Below are 27,226 nucleotides of genomic sequence, written 5' to 3'. Positions count from 1 at the left end.
AAAGTTTCAAATGTTCCCCTTAGTTCAGTTTCCATTGTCGCTTAAGACTGATCCAGATAGCTCCTGAATGTTTTCCTATCTGACCATGGCTGTCCTCTGTCTCCTGCTATCTGTATTTTACGCAGTATATCTCTGAACGATGGTGATTCCACTGTGCAAATGGGCAACATTTCCTCTACTATGAAGGATGCTAAAAGCCTTTCCATCTCTGCTTTGGTTAGCGGTCCTCCAAATTCTAATTTGTGTTGATTCAGCGGCGGCGCTCTCACAACATCCTCACTCTTGGTTCGGGGGTCCTTAGCGATTAACTTCACCTTAGCATGTGTTGTTTGCAGGTGTTTGTTGAGGTTTGGCGTGGTGATTACAGCAGCGATACCAGCTTCTGGCCTGGACACAGTTTGCACCTCACAGTCACATTCCTGTCTATTCTTCGGACGAATACAAAATAATGGGCATACCTCCACCCCTCGAAAGTTATCGCTGACTCAGCCATGTTTATGCAGCACTGCACGCGGAGATGTGGACGCGCAAGTCGCGCATATTACGTACATATAAACCTGCGGCGGAAACCCCTCTTGTCTCTCAGTGTGATTATGACTGATTTTATAAAAGTAACAAAGTAACACGTGTCGGGGCAATGTTAGTAGGCTAACTGTAGTTACTTTGTAGTTACACCCAACTCTGGTTATAAAAATGTTTGGGGTTGTCCCTTTCCTCCATTGTGTATATGTTTGGGTTCATGGTCTGTAAAGATGAAATGCGTCAATTAGGCTCCTTTGTCTCCTTCTGTTTCATGGTAACATCATTATGTAACGCTTGGGTTTCTATTGGTTAGCACTCACATTTTACGTGATTTGCTAAGTGGCGGGACTTTTCTGATAAATCTCTAAGTGGTTGACCAATCACAAAATAGAATTGTACTGAGAGCAAAATATTAATGTATTTAAACTGTTTCCCTTTTTGACATAATCTTCTTTTGACGTTCTTAGTTTTATTGTTCATTTTTAGGATTTTGAGGAAATTCCCTGAAGGTGCATTAAAGTGTGATTGTCAGTCATATGGCAGGTGTCCAATTCTGATGTGATTTGAGTGCATCGCTTGGACAAGGGTTTTACTGTTACTGTGAATAGTGAGTAATGTTTTCTCTTGGACTTCTTATAAATGACCTGCTCTCACACACACACACACACACACACACACACACACACACACACACACACACACACACACACACACACACACACACACACACACACACACACACACACACACTCGCCCTCTCAGTCAGAGCATTATAAATACGGATTGTAAGCACATAAACGGGACACTCACTTTCTCCCAGAGTAAGGCCCTCCTGTTTGTGTTCAGGTATCAGATGCCATCCATCAAAGGCTGATCTGTGTTTCTATCAATAAAAACGCTCATGCATTTTTCAGCATTCAAATACCTTTCAGCTCCAGGGGCCGACGCTGAATTCTTGCATGTCTACCAGCCCTGCCAGAACAAAAGAATGATTCATAAATATTAGAGCGCAGCGTTCCCAGCCCCCTATTTCACTCAAAGCTCTCCCTGGATTTACCGTAGAACTATAAAGTTGAATCATTTCTCTCACACAGGTTTTTAGGGTTTTTATAAACTCTCTGCCACCCTGCTGTCTCTGACACTTCCCCTGAGGATCAGTCTGCATATATTTACCATTAGTCTGCAAGTTATACATTCAAGACTGTGTCTCTGAGATAACAGAGATACGTGGTACGTACAAATAGACAAAGCCTTATATGTTGAAGTTGGAAGACAGTGCAGATAGAAAGCACTTGAGGAAAAAACTGTAAATGATAGATCACACCTCTTTTGCTCCTTTGATGTTTAGCTACTCTGTTTTAAAATGATTCATTTAGGCATCTCTGAAAGCAGCGTACATCTTTTTTGTTTGTGCAAAATGTAATCACAACATAGACACAATCCTTGTCTCAGCATGACACCACACTTTTATTCCCGGGTCTGTATTTGCAGATCGGGCCAACATTGTTATGGATCTCCTGTTTTTTATTCTATTCACAGTGATTATGATAAACGGAGGATTCTTGCGCCCGCCCATCTCCAACCTATTCATCACAGGGCCAATAAAATATAAAGGATCACAGCAGAGGCTTTTAAAGTGCCTCACAATGGAGGCAGCGGCTCAGAACTCGTGCATCCAGCCTCAAAGGGGCTGCTGACAGCAGGGGCGGCGCCAGGGGGTTGCTTGCAGTTGCTATAGCAACTCCAGCAATTGGCCTAGCAACGGCTTAGCAACCCCATTGTTTTGTTATGAAAAAAATGTATCTATATATATTTACACATTCTCGCGAGATCTTTCTGGGGTCTTTGTAAGTTACAATTCTCAGTATGTGAAGTGAACACACAGATCGAAAATGGAAACATTTCTAACAAGCCAGCGAAAACGACCGCGATCTCAAACGGAGCCGGTCCACCCGGACAACCCTACTATCCACAAGGATCCCGATGTTACTATTACTAATGAAAACCGGGAGGATTGGGACCACGAAGAACAGGTGCCCCCGGCCCCGCCAACTGACCCACTGCCCCCGCAGCAGCAGGACCAGCTAGCTGCTACGGCGAGCTGCAGTGGAACCAGCGGAGCTAGCGCTGCTCCCCGACCCCTCCACACCGTAATTGACATCAGCCAGTCAGCCTCTGATGGACCAAGACGTCCCATGCTTAGAAAATACCCGACCAAGAAGTACGGACTGCAAATGCGGTCATTCAATCGCCGATGGTACGAGCAATACACTTGGCTCGAGTACTCAGTGACTATGGACGGTGTATTTTGTTTTGCCTGCAGGCATTTTGCTCACGAAAGACGCCGGTTCCATAAAGAAACCGCCTTTACCCATGACGGATTTAGCACCTGGGTTAAACTTACGCAGTCATTCCTTACACATGATGTGAGCAGTGGACATAAGTGTGCCATGGATGCATGGTCTGAATTTAAAGTAAGGAAAGAGAGTGGCTCAAAAATCGGCAACGCACTCAGCGAGGGACATTAAAAAACTGTAAGCCTATGTGAAAACAGGGAATATATGCGGGCAGTTGTGGAAGCATTGCGTTACACTGCGTGTCAAACCATTGCACTACGGGGGCATAGGAAGAGTGAAGCAGCCAACAGGGGGAACTTCATCAAACTTTTAGACCTGATTGGCAAGTTTGACAAAACTGTGGAAAAAAAAAAATCTGACAATCCAAGAAATGCAAAGTACACACACCACGACATACAAGATGAGCTAATTAAGCTGATGTCAAATATGGTCAGGGATCAAATCCGGAAGCTGGAGTATTTGCACTGATGGTGGATGAGAGCAAAGACGTGAATCAAAAGGAGCAGGTGTCTGTGGCAGTGCGGTATATACATGACGATGGCATAAAGGAGGAGTTCCTTCACTTCACCCCAGCTGATGGACTAGACGCAGATTCACTTTTGACAATGATCAAACAGACGCTCAGTAAATGCAACATTGATCACAACATGTGCATTGGCCAATGCTACTGTAACAGGGACAGTTATGTCTCATTTGTATATAATATATTATGTAAATATGTCTATATAATTACACAAAATCTGTGTTTATTCTTGTTTCATCTTGTGTTAATACCTGACGCAGTAGGACTCACATCAGTATGTGGAACTATAATTTTAGCGTGTACCCCTACGTTCCTTATGTATGTGACACTGTTCCCCTTTTTTTCGCGGGGTTCATGCATCGTTCTCCCCTTTTGATACTGATCTCTGTGGGAGAGGTAGGCGGCTCTTCAGCCAGAAGCAATTTCCGTGTTTTAGTGTCGACTTTATGCACTTTAAGTTACTTTTTATTACTTATTTTTGTTGTAGTGTCTCACGGGTGTTCACAATGTATTTCTGTGTTGTTTAATTTGTATAGGGGCACGTTAAAGAGAGTACTGACTGGAGAAATGTTTTCTTTCTGTCGCTGTTTCGTCAGGTATGTTGTGTTACTTTTTACGTTATGCCCTTTTGATACTGATCTCTGTGGGAGAGGGGCACGTTAAAGAGAGTACTGACTGGAGAAATGTTTTCTTTCTGTCGCTGTTTCGTCAGGAGTGAAAATAAATGTACATCCTGAATGAAGCTACACGTCTGGGTCGTCGTCTTTCTACACAACACAACGCAGAGTCAGACACAGCCGGTTACACTTGGTGCCGTGACGACCCGTTGTATCCGCGACCAGCGCCGTCTGGTCCCCGGGGTAAAGCTGCTGCCCACCGGCGGGAAGAAGGAAAGACTGGAGTGTGTGTTTTTTTTTCCTCTTTTTTTTCCCCCCCTCTCTTGCTGCGACGGCAGGTGCGTTAAAGGGACAGTGTACATATTCAAATTGAGAGATGCACTGAGTCTGAGAGGACACTTACCACTGAGTTTATCTGTCTATCTGTGTTTTATCATTTTATTTTATTTTAGTGTTTTATCTCTTGTGGGTGGCTTTAAACTGTGTTTTGATTGCTTTGTGGGATTTTTTTGTTGTTGTCATTAACAATATGGATGTTAGTGGGCATGATGTCACATTTGGGTTGGGGAGGGGCCAGCGACTTAAAGGTAGTGAAAGATTTGGGTTCGCTAGTGATTTCAACCCGACATTAACACCTGCTGCAAGCTCCACACCTATTATGCAGCCAGACCGTAAACTTACACAAGTAGTATCTGTTGAAGCTTTTGGGGAAATGATAACAAGTTTGGCTAAACAGATAGGTGAGAACATATCAAGCACCATGCACCAGCCCAGTGCTGCCCAGCCTCAGTCTCCCACCAATCCACACCCGTCCCACCAGGCTGATTTGTCTCAATTGAAGGTTGTGGTGCAGTCAGACACCAAGGCTCCGCCTTACTTCAGGGGTGATCGTGCTGATGTATTTTCTATTCATGAATGGGAGGACATGATGAGATGTTACCTGAATAGAGTGAAATGTGACACTCACGTAGAAAGGTTTGATCTGATTATGTCAAGACTAACAGGTAAAGCCAGGGATGTGGTGAAAGTGTCAATCCGCAGCCGACCTGACTTGAGTGCGACCGACCTGCCCACAGCTGTGTTTGACATATTAAAGGGTAACTTTAGTGAGCTGTCATACTCTAACTTGCCCATGAAAGATTTTTACGGCACTGTTCCACGTGCTGGTGAAAGTGCTATGGACTATTGGATACGCCTTAACAAGTCAATAGATGCTGCGGACGAGTGCCTCAGGAGGCGAGGTAAATGTGTAGATGACCCCAGTGCAGAAGTGGTCTTGATGTTCATTAATCACTGTCCTGACCCCAGTCTCGCCATATCATTCCAACTGAAGGCACCTGAGCGGTGGACCACGGCTGAGGTTCAGGAGCGTCTGGACGCCCATATGAGAAATGTGAGAAAAACAGCAGCGCAGTCTCATAATGTGGTGGGTCTGTCAGTTTATAGTCAGAGCCCTGTGACTGATTCTTTTCGCCCTGTCAATCTGGGGATGTCTCAGGCCTCATTAGCGCACCAACCAGACCCCCCTCCCAACTCTCTACCGGCCACTGCCCTTGCTTACAGTCAGCCTCAGCCAGACCATGCTAGGGTGAGTCCCCAAGTGTCCCCCTTATCCCTGCCTCTCTCTGCTGTCTCTGACCCAGCCCCTACCACCGTCAACCCACCTACTACCGACGCTGGTGTTCAACAGGTAGTTGCAATGTTTGACAGAGTTCTGGCTATGTGCAACGCTTCCCTTACAACCAGTCAAAGGCCAGACTACCATCAGCCAGGTAACCACCAACAAGCCCACCGTCAGAATGGTCAGCCAGGCAACCACCAACAAGTCCACCGTCAGAATGGTCGACCCCGTTACCAGCAGGCATCTGAGTCCTTTCCATGCAAGGTTTGTGGCTCCAGGGACCATTCAACCCATGCACACTGCAGGCTTTACAGATTATGCCTTAACTGCTTCAGTCCTGGTCACATAAGAAATCAGTGCCCACAGGCCTCTCCTTCCTCAGCCATGCCACCTTCTCCCTCCAATGCTGGTTTAAACTAGCCCGCCCGTGCAGTGAGAGGGATAGCATGGGCGGCACTAGTGACACCCTCAGTGAGGAAAATGACTTAAGATCAACATATGTGAACTGCTGTAGTAATCTTCCTGATGACAAAACTGTGATTGCTGTGGGTTCACATAGAGTTGAAGGAGCCAATGACTTGTTTTATACCCCAGTGTTAGTAGGGGGTCAGTCAACTTTAAGGGGGATGCTTGATTCAGGGAGCATGTCATGCACACTCAGCGAAGAGGCAGAGTCCAATCTTAGAGCTGCTGGTGTCCTCCCTTGTCCTCAGCCTGTGCCAGAGAAGGTGGTCCTAGTTGGCTGTGGTGGCCTTATGACACAACCCAGATGTATCTATGACCTGGAGATTGAGGTTTACGGTTCTAAATTCATTGTGCCAACTTTCCTTGTCCCAGGGCAGAGAGACGAACTCATTATTGGTAGCAACGTCATCAGGCCCATATTACAGAGGATGAAGTCTGATGAGAAGTACTGGGAGCTCATCCAGTCCAACACCTCAGACCCCGACTGTGAGCAGTTTCTTCAGTTGCTCAGCTGCATCACTCGTTGGTCTGGTCCTGAACTGCCTGACAAGGTTGGCACGGTCAAGCTACGGCAAGCTATCACTCTAGCACCACAGAAGGAGTATCTGGTGTGGGGAAAGCTACCTGGCAGTGTTCCTGTGTCCCCTGGGAGCACTGTCATTGTGGAGCCCACCTCCTCCCGTTCAGCCCCCAAAGACATTATTGTGGGACGGGTTGTGGCACCCATGTGGGGAGATCGTTGGGTCCCTATGAAGGTCCTTAACCCAACCAAGAGTCCCGTGACACTACGCCGCAATGCTAAAGTGGCCGATGTGTTTACTTGTGTCGCGATGGAAGACCTTCCCCTCTCTCAGGGTGTGAATAGGCCACAGACCAGTCAGGCAGCTGACCCTCCTCCCAACTCAGATGCCAGCTCTACCCACACTCAGCAGCTTAAAGACTGTGGATTGGCAGACATCGACCTCGAAGGCTGTGCGGTGTCAGATGAATGGAAAAAGAGACTCTCTGAACTGTTGCTCACTTACCAGGATGTCTTCTCCAAAGACAAGCTGGACTGTGGGGAAGCGAAAGAGTTCGTCCACCGGATTCATCTCACTGATGATCACCCCTTCAGGCTACCCTATCGCCGTGTCCCTCCAGCACACTATCACAAACTGAGAGAGGTGCTGTCTGAGATGGAGTTGAAAGGCATCATCAGTAAATCAGTCAGTGAGTATGCATCGCCGCTGGTCCTTGTCTGGAAGAAGTCAGGAGAGTTAAGGATCTGCACTGACTTTCGCTGGCTTAATGCCAAGACCGTCAAGGACGCCCACCCGCTGCCTCACCAGGCCGACTGTCTTGCTGCCCTTGGTGGAAACGCCTTTTTCAGCACCATGGATCTCACATCGGGGTTCTACAACATCCCCCTCCATGAGTCTGACAGGAAGTACTCGGCATTCACAACACCCTTAGGCCTGTATGAGTACAACAGACTTCCCCAAGGTCTTTGCAACAGTCCCGCGTCCTTTATGCGGATGATGATGAGTGTGTTTGGTGATTTGAACTTCTCCAGCCTCCTCTGTTATTTGGACGACCTGCTTGTCTTTGCTCCATCCGAGGAGGAAGCCCTGAAACGGCTGGAGACTGTCTTCTCGCGGCTCAGAGCCAACAACCTGAAGCTGTCTCAGAAGAAGTGCTACTTCCTTCGCAGGACTGTGGGGTTTCTGGGTCACGTGATAGACAGCAGTGGCGTCTCAGTCGACCAAGAGAAGGTGAGGGTCATCTCAGCTTTCGGGAAGGAGGATCTCATGAACGACGACGGTTGCACCCCATCTCAGCGGAAGGTCAGGTCTTTCCTCGGGATGGTGCTGTATTATCAACACTTCATTCCTGGCTGTTCTTCCATCGCAAAGCCACTCTACGCCTTAACTGCAGGGCAGAAGAGGAAAGCCAAGGGCTCTTTCGGTCGGAGAAGAGCTGGCACCTTTCGAGAACTGACTCCTCAGGATTGGACCCCTGCCTGTGAGAAGGCATTTGATGATCTGAGACACGCACTCCTCAACAGCGTGGTGCTGGCACACCCAGACTTTGATAGGCCTTTCATCCTCTCCACCGATGCTTCCCTTGATGGTCTGGGTGCTGTACTGTCCCAAATTTCTGCTGGTGAGGAGAAGGCAAGACCCATCGCCTTTGCAAGCAAAACTCTCAGTCGCAGCCAGCTCAATTATCCTGCACACAGACTGGAGTTCTTGGCTCTAAAGTGGGCGGTTTGTGAGAAGTTTAGCCACTGGCTCAAGGGTCACAGATTCACCGTCTGGTCAGATAACAATCCTCTCACATATATCATGACCAAGCCGAAACTTGACGCCTGTGAGCAGCGGTGGGTTGCTAAGTTGGCTCCGTATTCCTTCGAAATCAAACATATTCCCGGCAGGTTGAACGTGGTGGCGGATGCCCTCAGCAGAGACCCTTTCGTGAAACCTTTGAGGGAACGGTTGCTGCGTGAACCCTACTTGGAGCTACTGGACCAGGTCTGTGACGTCAGTGATGGGTCTGTGCAAGATGCCTTCCGCCTCACCTGCCAACCACAGTCACTGGAGGGTCCATCTCACTCTGACGCCATTGAAGGTTCAATGTCTGAGGATGAGGTCTCTTCTCTTCTTTCCTCCTTGGACGAGTGGGACTCTGCTCCTAGGGAGCGTGCAGCCTCCCTGGTTGATCACCTCACCACCTTTGAACCACCTGGCCAGGACACGTTGCATTCCCTATCTCTTTCTGAGCTGCAGTCACACCAGCAACAGGACCCAGTAATTTCCAGGGTCGCTCTCTATGTTGACAGGAAGCGCAGGCCTTCCAGACGGGAACGCTACAATGAGAGTCAGCCGACTCTGAGAGTCTTGAAGCAGTGGGATAAACTGACTCTTCTGAATGGCGTCCTCTACAGGGTCACGAAAGATCCCTTGACTAGACAGAAGAGGTCCCAGTTCGTGGTGCCGGAGTCGCTAAAGGCAGATGCATTATCTGGTGTTCACGACCATGCTGGCCATCAAGGTCAGCCCCGCACACTGTCTCTGGCCCGCCAGCGTTTCTTCTGGTACGACATGGAGAAGGATGTCCGCAATCATGTGAAGCACTGCCACCGATGTGTTCTCAGCAAGACTCCTGAACCTTCCGCAAGAGCCCCACTGGAGAGCATTAAGACCTCTGCCCCTCTGGAGCTTGTGTGCATCGACTTCTGGTCAGCTGAAGACCGTCACAACAAGTCTGTGGATGTTCTTGTGATCACCGATCACTATACAAAGTTGGCACATGCTTTCCCCTGCCAGGATCAGACAGCTAAGAGAGTAGCCAAGAAGCTGTGGGACAACTTTTTCTGTGTTTATGGCTTCCCTCAGCGCCTTCATTCTGACCAGGGAGCAAACTTTGAAAGTGAGCTGATTGCTGAGCTCTTGCAGTTGTCAGGGGTTGACAAGTCCCACACCACACCTTACCACCCTATGGGGAACGGCGGCACAGAGAGGTTCAACCGCACCCTGGGCAACATGTTGAGGTCTCTACCACTTCGCTCCAAACAGAAGTGGCCGCAGATAATACAGACAATGACTTTCGTGTACAATTGCACTGTCCATGAGACCACTGGGTTCGCGCCCTTCTATTTGATGTTCGGGAGAATCCCAAGGCTGCCAGTGGACCTTCTGTTCAGGAATGTACTTCATGATGTGACTGTGTGTGACTACAATGCCTACGTGAAATCCCTCTTGGAAGACCTGCACTGTGCCATGGCACTGGCCCAGAAAAACTGCACAGCGGAGCAGAGACATCAGAGTGACCAGTATAACAAACGGGTCAGGGGCCAACCTCTGTCTGTCGGTGACCAGGTGCTGCTGGCGAACAAAGGCGCCAAGGGAAAATGCAAGCTTTCTGACAAGTGGATGCCTGTTGTGCACACTGTGGTGGCCTCAAAACCAGCCCTCCATATCTACCGGATCAGGGATCCAGAGGGACATGAGCGTGTTGTTCACCGAAACCTGCTGCTGCAAGTCAACTTCCTTCCGCTGGAGGAGGCCTCGGATGGTGAAGATGATGCTCCTGTGCCCGCACCTACCCCTAGCATGACCGATACCGCTCCGGCATCTGATTGGCATGGGACAGAGGTGTCCGAGTTAGACACAGCAGCTGCAACAGCTGGGCCATCCCTAGCTGGTTCCCTCTCGGATGTTGACGGGGAGGATGGCCGCACCGCCTCATGGGTCCTTGAGCAGTCCCCTGTTGATGACTCTGTTCATCCAGACCACCCACCACCTCCTTCTGTGTTGGTCACCCCCGTTTCTAGTGACCCTGCAACTGCTGTAGAGACCCCAATGGCTTTCCCAGCTCCTCTGCCACAACGGCCCCCTGCCAATAAGCGTCAAGCATCACATGTAGATGGCCAGGTTACCTCACGATTCGGCAGAGTCATTAGACCTGTGCGCCGCTTCATTGAGTCCATGGCACAACTTGAGTCCCTTCTTGAGGGTTGAGATAAGGCTGCGTGCTGTTATTAATGTGTGAAATGTGGCGTGTTAGCCATTATTTGTGCTCTGGTGATATACTGCTGTATTGAGCCTTTTTTTATTTTATTTTTCGCTCATCCACATCGTTTGGCCAGGGTGTGGGGTGTAAACTGCACCTCACCTTGTCTGTAGAGTACTGTGGGTTCTTGCTGGGCCCAAGCGAGTCCCTCATTCTCTTATCCTTTAGGTAGGAAGCTCTTATTGCTGTTTCATATGGTTTTGTTGCTTGTTGTAATGGCCAGTGTGTTTATATGTGGATTGTTTTGCGACCCAGAATTTTGCATAATTCTAGCGGGGTGAGTGTAACAGGGACAGTTATGTCTCATTTGTATATAATATATTATGTAAATATGTCTATATAATTACACAAAATCTGTGTTTATTCTTGTTTCATCTTGTGTTAATACCTGACGCAGTAGGACTCACATCAGTATGTGGAACTATAATTTTAGCGTGTACCCCTACGTTCCTTATGTATGTGACACTGTTCCCCTTTTTTTCGCGGGGTTCATGCATCGTTCTCCCCTTTTGATACTGATCTCTGTGGGAGAGGTAGGCGGCTCTTCAGCCAGAAGCAATTTCCGTGTTTTAGTGTCGACTTTATGCACTTTAAGTTACTTTTTATTACTTATTTTTGTTGTAGTGTCTCACGGGTGTTCACAATGTATTTCTGTGTTGTTTAATTTGTATAGGGGCACGTTAAAGAGAGTACTGACTGGAGAAATGTTTTCTTTCTGTCGCTGTTTCGTCAGGTATGTTGTGTTACTTTTTACGTTATGCCCTTTTGATACTGATCTCTGTGGGAGAGGGGCACGTTAAAGAGAGTACTGACTGGAGAAATGTTTTCTTTCTGTCGCTGTTTCGTCAGGAGTGAAAATAAATGTACATCCTGAATGAAGCTACACGTCTGGGTCGTCGTCTTTCTACACAACACAACGCAGAGTCAGACACAGCCGGTTACACTACGACGGTGCCGCTGTCATGTCGGGGTGTAATAACGGTGTGCAGGAGAGATTTCGGAAGGAGGTGCCACAGGCCCTTTATGTACATTGCCATGCCCACCGACTAAATTTAGTTTTAGTTGACTGTGTTAAAAATGTAAGACCAGCAGGGGATTTTTTTGAAGTTGTGCAGATGCTGTATAATTTCTTTTCTGGCTCTGTTGTGCACAACATTTTCCATACAAAACAAAAGGAACTTGAACCAAAAGAAAAGCCAGTTGAACTGAAAAAGCTGTCAGACACTAGATGGGCTTGTCAGTATTCAGCACTGTGGGCCATTCAGAAAACCCTGCCAGCTATCTGTGCCACACTCGATGAGGTCATCACGCAGTCAAACGCTCGCAGGAAGACAGAAGCCAGAGCAGTGAAGGCACTGATAGACGGTCAGTTTGCTGTGCAACTCGCTCTATTTGAGGATATGTTTCGAGCCACCAAATTCTTGTCCGACCATTTACAGTCCCCAGATCTGCAACTGGCCTCTGCTACGGATCTTGTTGAGTCGGTAATTACATCCCTCTCCGAAAAGAGAAATGAAAAATCATGGGAGGACATTTTGGACAAAGCACACGCCCTCTCCACCAAGACTGGCATCCCCGTCAAGTTGAGAAAAGAGCGACGTCAGACTCAGCCTGCATGCCACCTACAGGAGTTTGTAGTTGATGCTCCAACAGGAAAACTTCCACCTATCACCTCCTCTGATGACATCCGCAAGCACTGCTACTACCCTGTCATTGATAGACTTGTCAATTAAATGAAAAGGTGGGTTTCGTCTGAATCTTGTGGCGTGCTGCAGGGCACGTCTGCCTTAAATCCAACTCACAAGTCATTCCTTGAGCTGGAGCACCTATCACCCATGGCCCAGTATTATGGGGTGAAAACGGACAACCTGTCTGCAGAACTGCACCAAGTTCGACGGCGTCGACAGACTTTTGTGTATATCGGTGACACTGCCTGTCACGTCTGCAACCTGCGAACGCAGCTTTTCTTGTTTGCAGCGTGTGAAAAAATACATGAGGAGCAACAGCGGGGACTTGAGGAATAGCAATTTGGCTTTGCTGTCCATCGATGCCGAACGAACAAGAGCCCTGGATGTGCAGGAGGTCGTAGACGCGTTTGCTTTGAACCACAACAACAGACGCATTGTCCTGCTGTAACAGATGTGACCCATTGGTGAGTGGCTCTGCCCCCCTTCTCACGTACGTGTGTGTGTGTGTGTGTGTGTGTGTGTGTGTGTGTGTGTGTGTGTGTGTGTGTGTGTGTGTGTGTGTGTGTGTGTGTGTGTGTGTGTGTGTGTGTGTGTGTGTGTGTGTGTGTGTGTGTGTGTGTGTGTGTGTGTGTGTGTGTGTGTGTGTGTGTGTGTGTGTGTGTGTGTGTGTGTGTGTGTGTGTGTGATCAGATGTGCACAGTTTAGTACATTTATGACATTGTAAAGTTAAGTTATATAGGCAATGTTGTTTGTGGGAGTTACACCTTCCAGGTGTGTGTGTGTGTGTGTGTGTGTGTGTGATCAGATGTGCACAGTTTAGTACATTTATGACATTGTAAAGTTAAGTTATATAGGCAATGTTGTTTGTGGGAGTTACACCTTCCAGGTGTGTGTGTGTGTGTGTGTGTGTGTGTGTGTGTGTGTGTGTGTGTGTGTGTGTGTGTGTGTGTGTGTGTGTGTGTGTGTGTGTGTGTGTGTGTGTGTGTGTGTGTGTGTGTGTGTGTGTGTGTGTGTGTGTGTGTGTGTGTGTGTGTGTGTGTGTGTGTGTGTGTGTGTGTGTGTGTGTGTGTGTGTGTGTGTGTGTGTGTGTGTGTGTGTGTGTGTGTGTGTGTGTGTGTGTGTGTGTGTGTCTGCGTTTTCCAGTGTGTGCAGGCAGGGAGTACGAGACGCTAGGAGTTGTGTTCGAGTGTGGGGAAAAGTGTTATACTATTGATTGGTTCTGTAAATAAAGAGAATGTTTTCGACATTGAAGGCTAGAGTGATCTGTGATCTTGAATAGCGGTGAACGCTACAATATGAACAGGCTCGTGCTTGGCCCACTGGTATTGTTTGTTTATTTATTTTGAAAATTAACTAGCAACGCCGTGCTGTCATATAGCAAATGCTAAGCTACTGCAGCAAAAAAATCCTCGCGCCGCCCATGGCTGACAGGGGCCAGATATTTCTACTACAACAGCCGCACTCATATTTACCCTAACAAGATACCACACAATGTCATAGAATGTTCCTACAGCCATGTTCTTTCATGTTGCTGATGAGGACTTCCGGTAGGTTACTTCCTGTCCCACACTGTGAGGACAGCTGAGACATATTATTCTTCTGGTGGCAAAATACAGTGGAGCGGTTTTTTGTAGGCGGACCAGGAAGTTAGCAACGCAAAGGGGTTCCTCCGAAAAAACCCAATGGGATTTTTCCATTGGATTTTGGAATATTGTATAAACATACATTTATGATTCTGATAAAAAAAATTGTTCAGCAGGATAATCTCAGCATGTCACCACTGTGTGATTTTTTTAAGTGTACAATACAATATAGCCAGAAGAAAAAAGCTAACGCAAGGCTATAAACTAACAACGCCACAGTGGCACGGCTGCACATCAACACGGCTAAGATAAAGGCGGCTAATGTTGAGAGTGATGATGTTTAGTCGTCTGATTTAGACACTTGTTAGCAACTACTGTTTTTTAGTGGGGTTATTACTGACAACATTTTTGACTTCGAGACGAGGGAAATGCTACTTCATTTTTTGGTTTTAGGACTCTGCACCATTCTATGCTGACTGGTCACTGACACAAAGTGGAAACAAATGATGACAGTAAGGCAGCAGCAACATTACATGCATCTTACTCAAATTGGAGGTAATGAAACAATGCAAATGTGACCCGCTCTATCAAAATCAGTCGGAAGGGCTCATTTCAAAATAAACGTGGATTTGCGTAAAAAATTGTTTTTCGGGGTTCGGGTGTTTTGTTTGATAAACAAAACAAAAAAGAAATGCCAAAATCACACGATGAATACATTTTTGAAGCTTGTAAAGGGAAGATGACAGCTCTCACTCACCACTCTGCTGTTCCGCGGCGCAGACCCCCTCCCTCCGGCTGACATTATGAATGTAAGGCGTATAGTAATCATAGATAACACGGCAGGGTCCGTTACAGTTTGTTTTCATCTGATTTCAATCAAACAAAGTTTTGGCTTTCAGAATATTAAACTTGTTTCGGCAAATTCAGATGATAAATACGACTTTGAAGCTTGTAATGGCATAATTACAAACGGAGAACGGAGTAACTTGACGTCACAGCAGGCATAACAACAGCCGGTGTTTCTCGTGAGTGTTTTCCCCGGGAAACAAACACAATACACACAAACGCTAAATTACACAAACACTCACACACACTCGCGAGCTTCCCCCAGACCAGTAATCGAAACAAAAATATCTTCCCTCCGTAGTATTTTGATTATTTGCTCCGCTAATAATCAATCAGGTCGATGGATTCCAGAGAAGAGAAAACTTTGAAGGCCTTTTTCTCAAAATGATGACTCGGTGACAGTCATTATATAGTGTGACATATTTTTCTTACTATTTGGAGTACAAAAACAATCCTGTTATCATTAGAAAGCTAGGAATCTCCTCTTTCCAACAGTGTATACAACCGAAAATGTGTCTTCGGGTCAATGCGACTGATTTCGATGGAGCAGGTCACAAATGTGTTTATTTTGCATGTTTTCGAGCAACTATATTAGTTTTTGAGTTGTAACTAATAGCATCGTATATATTGAATAATCCCATAATGATAAATAAATCAATTATGAGCAATATTTGGGTTGCCAGATGTGAAAATTCTCTGCTGCTGTTTATTGTCCCTGAGCAGGACACGTTCTGACAGCTGTTTTATTTATCTGGTCTGGCTGTCAACATTTTTTATTTTATATTATGATGATAAACATGATGAAGTGAAAGATTCTAGTGAACCCAGCAACTGACTGTGTTTTGTATGTACAGTTAGAAACGACATGTAATTGGTGTTACAGTTACACAAAAACAAAAAATTGACAGTTGAAAGAGGAAGATTTCTTTCACAGTAAAAATACAGAATCATTATGCAGCTACAGCGAAAAGAATGAAACCCACTCAGGACCACCTCTCAGCATGTGTGCATGTTAAAGTTGGAGGTCATCTTGGTGGAAAAGACAAAGCAATTAATTCCTAACACTGCTGTATCATTATTAGCGGCTGAAATAAGTATGCATTATTCATTAATGAAGCTATTAGTTACAGCTTGTAAACCATAGTAAAATAAATATAAATTCTATTGCGTTTACAAATGTCTGGCAGAGGACGACAAAGGTATTTTAAACTAACAAAACACTTAGAAAACCTCCACACTGTACCCTCTTAGGAACTCTGGAGAACATAAAATTATACTAAGAATAGGTCATTACTGATAAGTGACTTGGTGTATTCATGTTACTGAGCGTATCATTTACATTTATCCAAAGTTGCAGCTCTTTCTAAATTATAACCAGAGATAATAAATTATGAGCTTTCAATTAAAGCAGTTATAATTTTTCTTCAATTCAACAGTGACTTTGTGCAGCTTTGGTCCAGGAGATAGAGTGGTCATCCACCAATCAGAGGGTCAGTGTTTCGATCCTGAGCCCCTTGTGGTAAACATCTCTGAGTCGCAACGAGCAAGATAATGAACTCCACATTAGATGGCATGGCAAACTGTGTGTGTGTGTGTGTGTGTGTGTGTGTGTGTGTGTGTGTGTGTGTGTGTGTGTGTGTGTGTGTGTGTGTGTGTGTGTGTGTGTGTGTGTGTGTGTGTGTGTGTGTGTGTGTGTGTGTGTGTGTGTGTGTGTGTGTGTGTGTGTGTGTGTGTGTGTGTGTGTGTGTGTGTGTGTGTGTGTGTGTGTGTGTGTGTGTACCATTTATGCAGCAGAATTCTAAAGTGGATATTAACAGCAGTGATGATTATTCTCATTCACATTTGTACTATGATGATATTACTGTTGCACTGTCTTCATTATCTGTATTATTTAGTATAGTTTCATCCCTCTTATTTAATTTTACAATCACGCATATTGCAAAGACTGATAGGGAGGCTATACTTAGACACAATATCATGAATACCTGGTACACACATAATTTGCAGCAAACTCCACTACTTTTAAAACTCTAGCGGCTGTGTTGAGAAGCTAAATAGTTTTAGCTAATCTTGCAAGAAAAACTGTACTTATTTTATATATTATTTAAGCAGAAATTATTGAACAAATTATGAAACTCCAGAGTTGAGACCCCAGTTACAGTCCTCCAAAGCTGGAGTGAACAAGAGTTTGTTTTGCATAGTTGTATCAGAATCTTAACTTTCACTGATTCAAATGTCCTTTAGTACAAAGCTTGCTAACAACGAGAATCTTTATATCAGATTCATCTGTCAATTGTTGTTGACTATGAAATAAATCCTTCAGGCTATAAAATTAAAAAAATAATAATGTTGTCATATCCAAAGTGGCAAATCTTTGAGAATAGGAAATCTGTACCATACAACGATTTGAATATTATCTTGCTAATTGATTTAAATTATTAATTCATAGTTATCTCTGTCGATTTACAAATGTATAAAATTAAGGAATTTTGTTCACCATGACCAGATTATTTATTCTCTGGCAGCATGAATGTTTCGAAAATATTTGGCCACTCATCAAATGCGATAATGAAATATGCCTCTCTGGACTAAAAATGATACCTTTCACGGCAGCTGGATCCAAGCTATACCACAAAATCACAATGAAATATCCGTATTGTCAGACTTCAAGTAATGTGTTTTTGTTTGAACCAGCAGTCCCTGAACCATCAGTGTCCGGCATGCATGAGGAGCTATTGGTGTAAAGGTGTGTGAGATAAAGAGAGGAGTTGGTTCTGCTCCTAAAGACATTATATCCTATAGTACAGGGGTCGGCAACAGGCGGACCGCGGCCCGGATCCGGACGCCGACTTATACGGACCCGGACCTATAATCAATACATTCAATTTTGACGGGGCGATTCTATTTGAACCGACTCGGAAAGGGGGCGAAAGAGACGATACAGGGAGGGAAACACAGAAGAAGAGATGAGAGCGCAGCAAAGAGAAGCGGAGAGGAAAGTGAGTGAAGAGAATAATTAGCGATACAGGGAGAGAAGCGGAGAAGAGAGTGAACATGCGTGTTAGCGGCAGACAGGGAGAGACCTACTGAATGGGAGAGACACATAATTACTAGGGCTGTCAGTCGATTAAAATATTTAATCGCATGATTGTCCATAGTTAATCGCGATTAATCTCAAATTAATCGCACATTTTTTATCTGTTCTAAATGTACCTTAGAGGAATATTTTTCAAGTTTTTAATACTCTTATCAACATATGAGCAGACAAATATGTTTTATGCAAATGTTTATTATCATTTGAACAATGACAAATATTCTCATGCATATTAAACACAGCAACCTCTGAACATTACAAATATCAGCCTCAATTCAACCTGGAACCTCTCTCATACAACACAATAATACAATACAGTGTGTGTGTGTGTGTGTGTGTGTGTGTGTGTGTGTGTGTGTGTGTGTGTGTGTGTGTGTGTGTGTGTGTGTGTGTGTGTGTGTGTGTGTGTGTGTGTGTGTGTGTGTGTGTGTGTGTGTGTGTGTGTGTGTGTGTGTGTGTGTGTGTGTGTGTGTGTGTGTGTGTGTGTGTGTGTGTGTGTGTGTGTGTGTGTGTGTGTGTGTGTGTGTGTGTGTGTGTGTGTGTGTGTGTGTGTGTGTGTGTGATGGATCGTTGGAGCCAGCGCCGGTTGGAGCTATGTGCAACTCAATATGCTCGAACGGGAGCTGCCTGGACGCTGCAATCATGTTGCGCGCACTATCCGTGCTGAGTGTGCTGACTTTTCCCACAATGTCCCACTGTCTAGCTGCCTGCATAAAGTCAAGTGCTCGGCGCAGTTGTCGGCGAAATGTCGCTCCTCTGTTTTCATTTAAACAGCTCCTTATATCCGTTAGCGCAGCTAGCTAGCACCAGATGCTAACAACAACAATACACGTAAGCAGTGCTTGAATTGGAATAAAAAAGGTGCCAGTACTCTAAATCAGCAACAAGTATTTGGCACAAAGTCATAGTATATCCTATAATGCTGGTGGGTTTGTCTCTTTACTGTATATTTTAGAAAGGCTCACTGTACTTAAACAAAATGACTCGGGGTGCATCTGAGATTAGAGGGGGTGCAGTGGTAAAGCGCTATTTTTATAAGTGGGGAGTGGACCTGACACCCTCTAGTCTAGGGGGGTCCGGGGACATGCTCCCCCGGGAACATTTTTTTTTAAATATTGAAGTTAGATGCATCAATCTGGCGCAATTCGAGAGAAAAGAGATATATGGATACCTCTCAACATCCATAATGAAACAACTGTAAACAGATTTACTTTTTCTTTATGGATATAAAAGAAAGTAAAGCTTGACTCCTACTGGCTGGTTAAATGACTCCTCGTCCCTGAGGCCACTACCAGTTTTTTGTGCCATTTTGCTGGATTTATTTGTCAATAGCGTTGCTGCACAAAGTGATAGCCCTCTAGTTTAAATCTACTCACCAAAAAGAAACATATGGAGATGGGTTACCATTTAAAAAAAAAAAAAAAAAATTAAATGTTGGACTTAAATGCATCAATCTGGTGCATTTTGAGAGGGAAATAAAGAGACTACACCCATATGAAACAAAAATGTATACATTTAAATAATCATAAAATCATAAGTACATGGCCATAACCAATAACATACAATATCCAATATGAAAAAACATTGAAACTTGTTTATTTATTTGTTTTTGGTTCATTTATAGTTGTGAGTGTGTCTGGGCTCCTGAATCGGCCTCTCCTGTCTCCCTCCTCTCCCCCTGCTCCTCTTTGAGGCAACAGCAAAGACTAGTTTTAGCTCTCAACAAGTTTCTTACCTTTTTTCACCTAGTTAACATTTTGTTTGTATTATTCATGCATATTTTACTAATCACTACCCCCTCAAATGGAAATATGTGTTTACATAAATGGTGACCGAACCGTTTGAGACCCACTGAGATAACTTAAACTAAGTTAACTATCTAAAGACTCAGAGAGTAATTTACCTCACTAGAGCTGTAGTTATCAGCCTCTCAGTGTGACAGCAAAGGACTCTCCCTCCACCTTGTTGTTGAAAAAGCTCCTTATATCCGTTAGCGCAGCTAGCTAGCACCAGATGCTAACAACAATACACGTAACCAGTGCGCGCGCTTTCTCGCTCGCTCGCGCCACACATACACCAACACACACCCTCCCGAGCTTGAATGACACACAGAGACCAATCGAGGGCATTAGTATGATCTGTATGAAAGTGGCAATGTCGGCGGGCCACGTCATGTAGACAGCCCGTCACCCTCTGTGAGGCAGAGTCAGACCCACATTTGCGCTGCGTTGCGTTTACAATATATACGTATATTGCCGGCGGCTGAGTACCGGCATTTTACTGAGTACCGGCAAGGTGCCGGTGTTACAGTATAAGTTGAGTCATGACAACTGGCGACATTCTATTATTTTCGTCATAGGAATCCGGGGCGGGTACATTGAGGACCCATTGTTGACTTACCAGGAAAGAAACATCGTTTGTCGTTTACGTTCATCTTTTGCTATATCTGCCTTCCTAAGATCACTTTGCTGCACATTCAGTACTCGTATGTGAGGTTGTGGGTGAGAGTCCGATATCGTGACGCTTACAGGGAGGTATCGAACATTACAAAGTAGGTGACTGTGTGGATGCCTGTTCAAAACATTGCAAACTTCAATAAATCATTTAAATTATATATTTGTGTCCGACTTTCATTTGTTCATCGTTCTTAATGTGATGTATAGTAGCTTTGATAGCTGTTCATACCTTCAGACAGCCTAAAAGTAAAACACAAGTTGTTTATTCACAGCCCGAACGCTCATCGAGATGACTGGATCAGTCATGACAACTTGTGATCAGCTCCGATTAAATTGTGATATCAATTCTGTAGCTATTCTCCAGGGAGCACGTTTATTTTATGAAATACCTGTATCCCTCTCATCACAACAAGACTCTACACTGTGCAGGAAAAACAATTACATACATGAAAATAACCTTGATGCATGGGAATTAAACACACAAACTAACAGATAAATCATCAGAAGAAGGCAGAGAGGAAGTAAATAACAACAGGAACACGGAAGGCAGACAGAATTGCTTAGACACGGGTGTCACATGAAATTTAAATGTTCTGGAAAGTTCCTTATACAGCTTTAGCCTTTTTTATCTCATGAAGTCCCAAAGTGACACACACTGAACAGTCTGGGGTCATGGTCCTTGTCATTTGCTTTTGTCTTCCCATAACAACATGTCCAAGATGTCCATGTGTCAGGCTAAAACATGTGACAGAACTAGCTAGATTTGGAAAGGTTTTTTGTTGCTAAAGTTAATATTCAAGCCATTTAAGAATAAAAATGCTTACATGACATGTCATTTGTTAAACATTAAGCTGTCTTCGGCTCTTTTCTGCTGTAACAAATGTAAATGTCCCCTCTGTGGGACGAATAAAGGTATTCTGATTCTGATTACATTTAACCTGTTGTGGAAACATTTCTTGATGAAATTGATATGAAACAAATGCCATAAATATTGCTGTGACACTGGTGTCACATCGGGACTTTAACCCTAAACATTCACAGTAAATCCGGAGTGACATATATGCACAATTAGAAATATGATTATGGTCTGGTCAGTTAATTTAGCTGATTCAATTATATTTAGTTAACATAGGCTTTATTCTTCAATTCATAGTATTTTCAAACAAATGCAAACCAAAACATCATCCTTGTTAATTAAGTTATAAATAAGAGTTACTTTACCATTAAAGCCCAGATATTTGACACTAGGGAGGTTACTTGTCAGAAATGTGTCTATTTAGTCTAAATTACATTCCCCTTAATTTCCCCAAAAGTAGAAATGGGTCGGGGTTCTTATGGGTTAAACGTATAGGCTTAAACGCATAATAGAACTACCGTATTATATGTATTCAACTTGTGCCCCGCTGGACTTACTTTTCTGTGGTTTACCGTTACTGTGACATATCAGTATAGCCACGGAAGATAGTTTGTGTGTTTAATTCCCATGCATCAAGGTTATTTTCATGTATGTAATTGTTTTTCCTGCACAGTGTAGAGTCTTGTTGTGATGAGAGGGATACAGGTATTTCATAAAATAAACGTGCTCCCTGAAGGTTAGCTACAGAATTGATATCACAATTTAATCGGAGCTGATCACAAGTTGTCATGACTGATCCAGTCATCTCGATGAGCGTTCGGGCTGTGAATAAAAATCTTGTGTTTTACTTTTAGGCTGTCTGAAGGTATGGACAGCTATCAAAGCTAATATACATCACATTAAGAACGATGAACAAATGAAAGTCGGACACAAATATATAATTTAAATGATTTATTGAAGTTTGCAATGTTTTGAACAGGCATCCACACAGTCACCTACTTTGTAATGTTCGATACCTCCCTGTAAGCGTCACGATATCGGACTCTCACCCACAACCTCACATACGAGTACTGAATGTGCAGCAAAGTGATCTTAGGAAGGCAGATATAGCAAAAGATGAACGTAAACGACAAACGATGTTTCTTTCCTGGTAAGTCAACAATGGGTCCTCAATGTACACGCCCCGGATTCCTATGACGAAAATAATAGAATGTCGCCAGTTGTCATGACTCAACTTATACTGTAACACCGGTACTCAGTAAGAAGTGCCGGTACCACATGGGTAAAAATCAGAAGTGCCGGTACTGCGTACCGGTGAGTACCGGCCAGTGCTTGAATTGGAATAAAAAAGGTGCCAGTACTCTAAATCAGCAACAAGTATTTCGCACAAAGTCATAGTATATCCTATAATGCTGGTGGGTTTGTTTCTTTACTGTATATTTTAGAAAGGCTCACTGTACTTAAACAAAATAACTCAGGGTGCATCTGAGATTAGAGGGGGTGCAGTGGTAAAGTGCTATTTTTATAAGTGGGGAGTGGACCTGACACCCTCTAGTCTAGGGGGGTCCGGGGGCATGCTCCCCCGGGAACATTTTTTTTTTAAATATTGAAGTTAGATGCATCAATCTGGTGCACTTTGAGAGCAAAATGAAGAGATATATGGATACCTCTCAACATCCATAATGAAACAAGTGTAAACAGATTTACTTTTTCTTTATGGATATAAAAGAAAGTAAAGCTTGACTCCTACTGGCTGGTTAAATGACTCCTCGTCCCTGAGGCCACTACCAGTTTTTTGTGTCATTTTGCTGGATGTATTTGTCAATAGCGTTGCTGCACAAAGTGATAGCCCTCTAGTTTAAATCTACTACCCAAAAAGAAACATATGGAGATGGGTTACTATTTAAAGAAAATTGCAAATCTATTTGGGAACAGTGGGGCCGGGCCTCAAATCCTATAGGGGGGTCCGGGGGCATGCTCCCCCGGTAAGATTTTTTTTTAAATGTTGGACTTAAATGCATCAATCTGGTGCATTTTGAGGGGGAAATAAAGAGACTACACCCATATGAAACAAAAATGTATACATTTAAATAATCATAAAATCATAGGTACATGGCCATAACCAATAACATACAATATCCAATATGAAAAAACATTGAAACTTGTTTATTTATTTGTTTTTGGTTCATTTATAGTTGTGAGTGTGTCTGGGCTCCTGAATCGGCCTCTCCTGTCTCCCTCCTCTCCCCCCTGCTCCTCTTTGAGGCAACAGCAAAGACTAGTTTTAGCTCTCAACAAGTTTATCTTACCTTTTTTCACCTAGTTAACATTTTGTTTGTATTATTCATGCATATTTTACTAATCGAATGAGTCCTTACCCCAAGTGAAGGAGTTCAAGTATCTCGGGGTCTTGTTCTCGAGTGAGGGAACAATGGAGCGTGAGATGGGTCGGAGAATCGGAGCAGCGGGAGCGGTACTGCAGTCTCTTTACCGCACCGTTGTGACGAAAAGGGAGCTGAGCCAGAAGGCAAAGCTCTCTGTCTACCGGGCCATTTTCGTTCCTACCCTCACCTATGGTCATGAAGGATGGGTCATGACCGAAAGAACGAGATCGCGGGTACAAGCGGCCGAGATGGGTTTTCTCCGCAGGGTGGCTGGTGTCTCCCTTAGGGATAAGGTGAGAAGTTCGGTCATCCGGGAGGGACTCGGAGTTGAACCGCTCCTCCTTCGCGTCGAAAGGAGCCAGTTGAGGTGGTTCGGGCACCTAGTTAGGATGCCACCTGGGCGCCTCCCTAGGGAGGTGTTCCAGGCACGTCCAGCTGGGAAGAGACCAAGGGGTAGACCTAGAACCAGATGGAGGGATTATATCTCTTCTCTGGCCTGGGAGCGCCTTGGGATCCCCCAGTCAGAGCTGGTTGATGTGGCCAGGGAAAAGAAAGTTTGGGGCTCTCTGCTGGAACTGCTACCTCCGCGACCCGACCACGGATAAGCGGGAGAAGATGGATGGATGGATGGATTTTACTAATCACTACCCCCTCAAATGGAAATATGTGTTTACATAAATGGTGACCGAACCGTTTGAGACCCACTGAGATAACTTAAACTAAGTTAACTATCTAAAGACTCAGAGAGTAATTTACCTCACCAGAGCTGTAGTTATCAGCCTCTCAGTCTGACAGCAAAGGACTCTCCCTCCACCTTGTTGTTGAAAAAGCTCCTTATATCCGTTAGCGCAGCTAGCTAGCACCAGATGCTAACAACAATACACGTAACCGGTGCGCGCGCTTTCTCGCTCGCTCGCGCCACACATACACCAAGACACACCCTCCCGAGCTTGAATGACACACAGAGACCAATCGAGGGCATTAGTATGATCTGTATGAAAGTGGCAATGTCGGCAGGCCACGTCATGTAGACAGCCAGTCACCCTCTGTGAGGCAGAGTCAGACCCACATTTGCGCTGCGTTGCGTTTACAATATATACGTATATTGCCGGCGGCTGAGTACCGGCATTTTACTGAGTACCGGCACCTTGCCGGTACTCAGTAAGAAGTGCCGGTACCACATGGGTAAAAATCAGAAGTGCCGGTACTGCGTACCGGTGAGTACCGGCCCAATTCAAGAACTGGTACCGGCCCAATTCAAGCACTGCACGTAAGCTCTCTCTCTCGCTCGCTCGCGCCACACATACACACACCCTCCCGGTCCTCCCGATGGCCAGTCAGGGCCTGCCGGTGAGCGTGGAAGTGTGGTCTGCCGCAAGCGGACGGCAGGAGCGGGGCTGTCAGCATCAGCTTGTAGATGGTATTTTAAACTCGATGCGCTCTGAAACTACGGGGCGGCCGAGGACAAAAAATACACATGCGTTAATCGCGTTAAAATAATGAGTGGCGTTAATCTTTTTTTTTGCGTTAACGCGTTATTAATGCGTTAACTTGAAAGCCCTGATAATTAAACATGGCGCTCTCCAAGAAGAGGAAAGTGGACAGTGAGAACAGAGCTTTTAACCCTGAGTGGACTCATTCATGTTCATCCTGCCCAGTGGGAGCACAGAACCAGTGTGTCTCTTTTGTTCTGAGACCGTGGTGCTCATTAAAAGTGTCAAAACGCCACATGAGGCAAAACACAAAGTGTTTGACCAAACATTCCCTCTCAAGTCAGAACTGAGGTCACAAAAAATAAGCAGTCTCAGAGCCCCATATGATCAGTCCAACAGGATCAGAATTAAAACTAAATATCGTTCCAGGACAGGCTAACCGAGGCTAACCAATGAGCACCTGCATGTGTGTATGAGAATGGCCCCGACACGATTTCAGCCCAGATTTAAACTCCTGGCAGGACAAGCTCAAGCTCAATTCTCGCACTGAATAAAAAAAAGTGAGTGAGGGACTGCAATATAAGAGGGAAAGAAATAGAAACTTTAAAACTGTTCAATTGTTATGATGTGTAAATACTGATATTGTTCTATAATCGGCTGAAATTGTTAAGTCATGATGTGAAACGGTTAACAAAACAAAAGGGAAACTCAAGCTGCTGCTACACTTTATTTTATTTATCTAAAATTAAGCACTTTTAAGATGCACATATTTTCAAAAGCTATTTTATTTATTTTCTCTATTTTATTTTTAAATGCAGCCCAAGAGGAACATTACACATATCCACAGTATTTTACTGTATATCTGTATATTTCAATGTTAATTGACACTAAATATTGTTGTTTTTGAATTTTACTTTCTTTATTTGATTGGGAGTCAGTTGTTGATTACATGCATACGTTGATAAAGCTACAGGCTACTTCAATATATATCACACTAATTCATAAAACAAGTTAGACATTTTGATGATCCGGACCTTTACATGGGGAGATTTTCTCTAACTGGACCTTGTTGAATTTTAGTTGAATACCCCTGCTATAGTAGCACAAGTTTTTCGATGATATATATTTTGGGTATTTCTCCTGAATGGAAAGTTTGATTTAAAAATGGTTAATTCAATCAGCTGTCAAGTATAGTTTAGACATAGAGACACACCACTAGCAAGCTGGAAAAGTGAATGCATAAATTAAAGCAACAACACTTATTGCTTTTTTGAGAGTATCTATGTTATTCATGGACTAAAGTCATTTTACATACTTCTGTTAATTGCTTGACGTTCTCAAGTCCTTTCATATTCTTATATTATATTCATATTATATATATTATGTTATATACATTATATATATATTATTATAGATATATATTATATATAGATATATTTATATATATTATATATATATATACATATATTATATATTATATATATTATACTTATATTCATATTCATTGCTGTCTTCACTGTGTATTCATTGTAAGCTTTCTGCAAAAAAAGAAGAAGGGCAAAGAAACTCATGTATACATTCCCCTTATTGGTAGATTAGTGAGCTCTGTGCTCAGGTCAGAAACAAACAGAGATGCACAGGAAGTCCCAGAGGAGTAGTGTCTCTGCTTCCTGCACATAACCAGACAAATGTGTGCGAATGTGTGGCTCCGCTTGTTCTGGGCTTCTTTGGGCTCTCTGGCATTGTTCATTACATTTGCATTTTTGGTTTGTTTAGCCTTTTTTTGACTGGTTATGCCTTTGAGGTTTTTAAAATAAACATAGATTTAATTTATTTAATAAAACGTCACTGGAGAGGAATCTATTTAGATTCGAAACACTCTATGCTAGAGGCCCAAAGGCAATCCAGGAACAAGGCTTTTAAGTGTTAAGAGTATTCTTAGGGTGACTGACAGTCCCTGACAGCATATGTACAAGGGGAAATCTCAAACAGCCAGTTACATGCTCACCTTAGCTTTATGTAGACAGTGAAGTTAACCCCCCCCCCCCCCCCAAAGTAAGCTTAGGGCAAACCACTGCTTGCACTCTAGACTAGAGGGATCGCTGTGTTGCATCCTCCCTATGTGGAAACACTACTTTTGTGAGTAGCAGCAGTTATGACACACACCTTTCTGGATTATTTATTTTTAGGACTTTGTATGGTAAGTCCTATATCTCAAATATAACTTAAA

General features: G+C 44.1%; 1 protein-coding gene across 1 annotated transcript in view; it reads right to left on the bottom strand.

Annotated features, from left to right (window-relative positions):
- LOC307013648 (uncharacterized protein) overlaps positions 1–26,242 on the bottom strand; it is a 344,030-nt gene extending 317,788 nt beyond the window's left edge. The window contains exon 1 of the mRNA XM_079641116.1: positions 24,325–26,242. The gene's annotated coding sequence lies outside the window, so the exon portion shown is untranslated. The remainder of the gene's footprint in view (positions 1–24,324) is intronic.
- Positions 26,243–27,226: the final 984 nt, after the last annotated feature.

This window comes from Notothenia rossii (genome assembly GCF_949606895.1).
Source record: "Notothenia rossii genome assembly, chromosome: 7".
Taxonomy (NCBI): domain Eukaryota; kingdom Metazoa; phylum Chordata; class Actinopteri; order Perciformes; family Nototheniidae; genus Notothenia; species Notothenia rossii.
The sequence above is the reverse complement of the archived record's forward strand: the minus strand, read 5'-3'. Positions and strand labels throughout refer to the sequence as shown.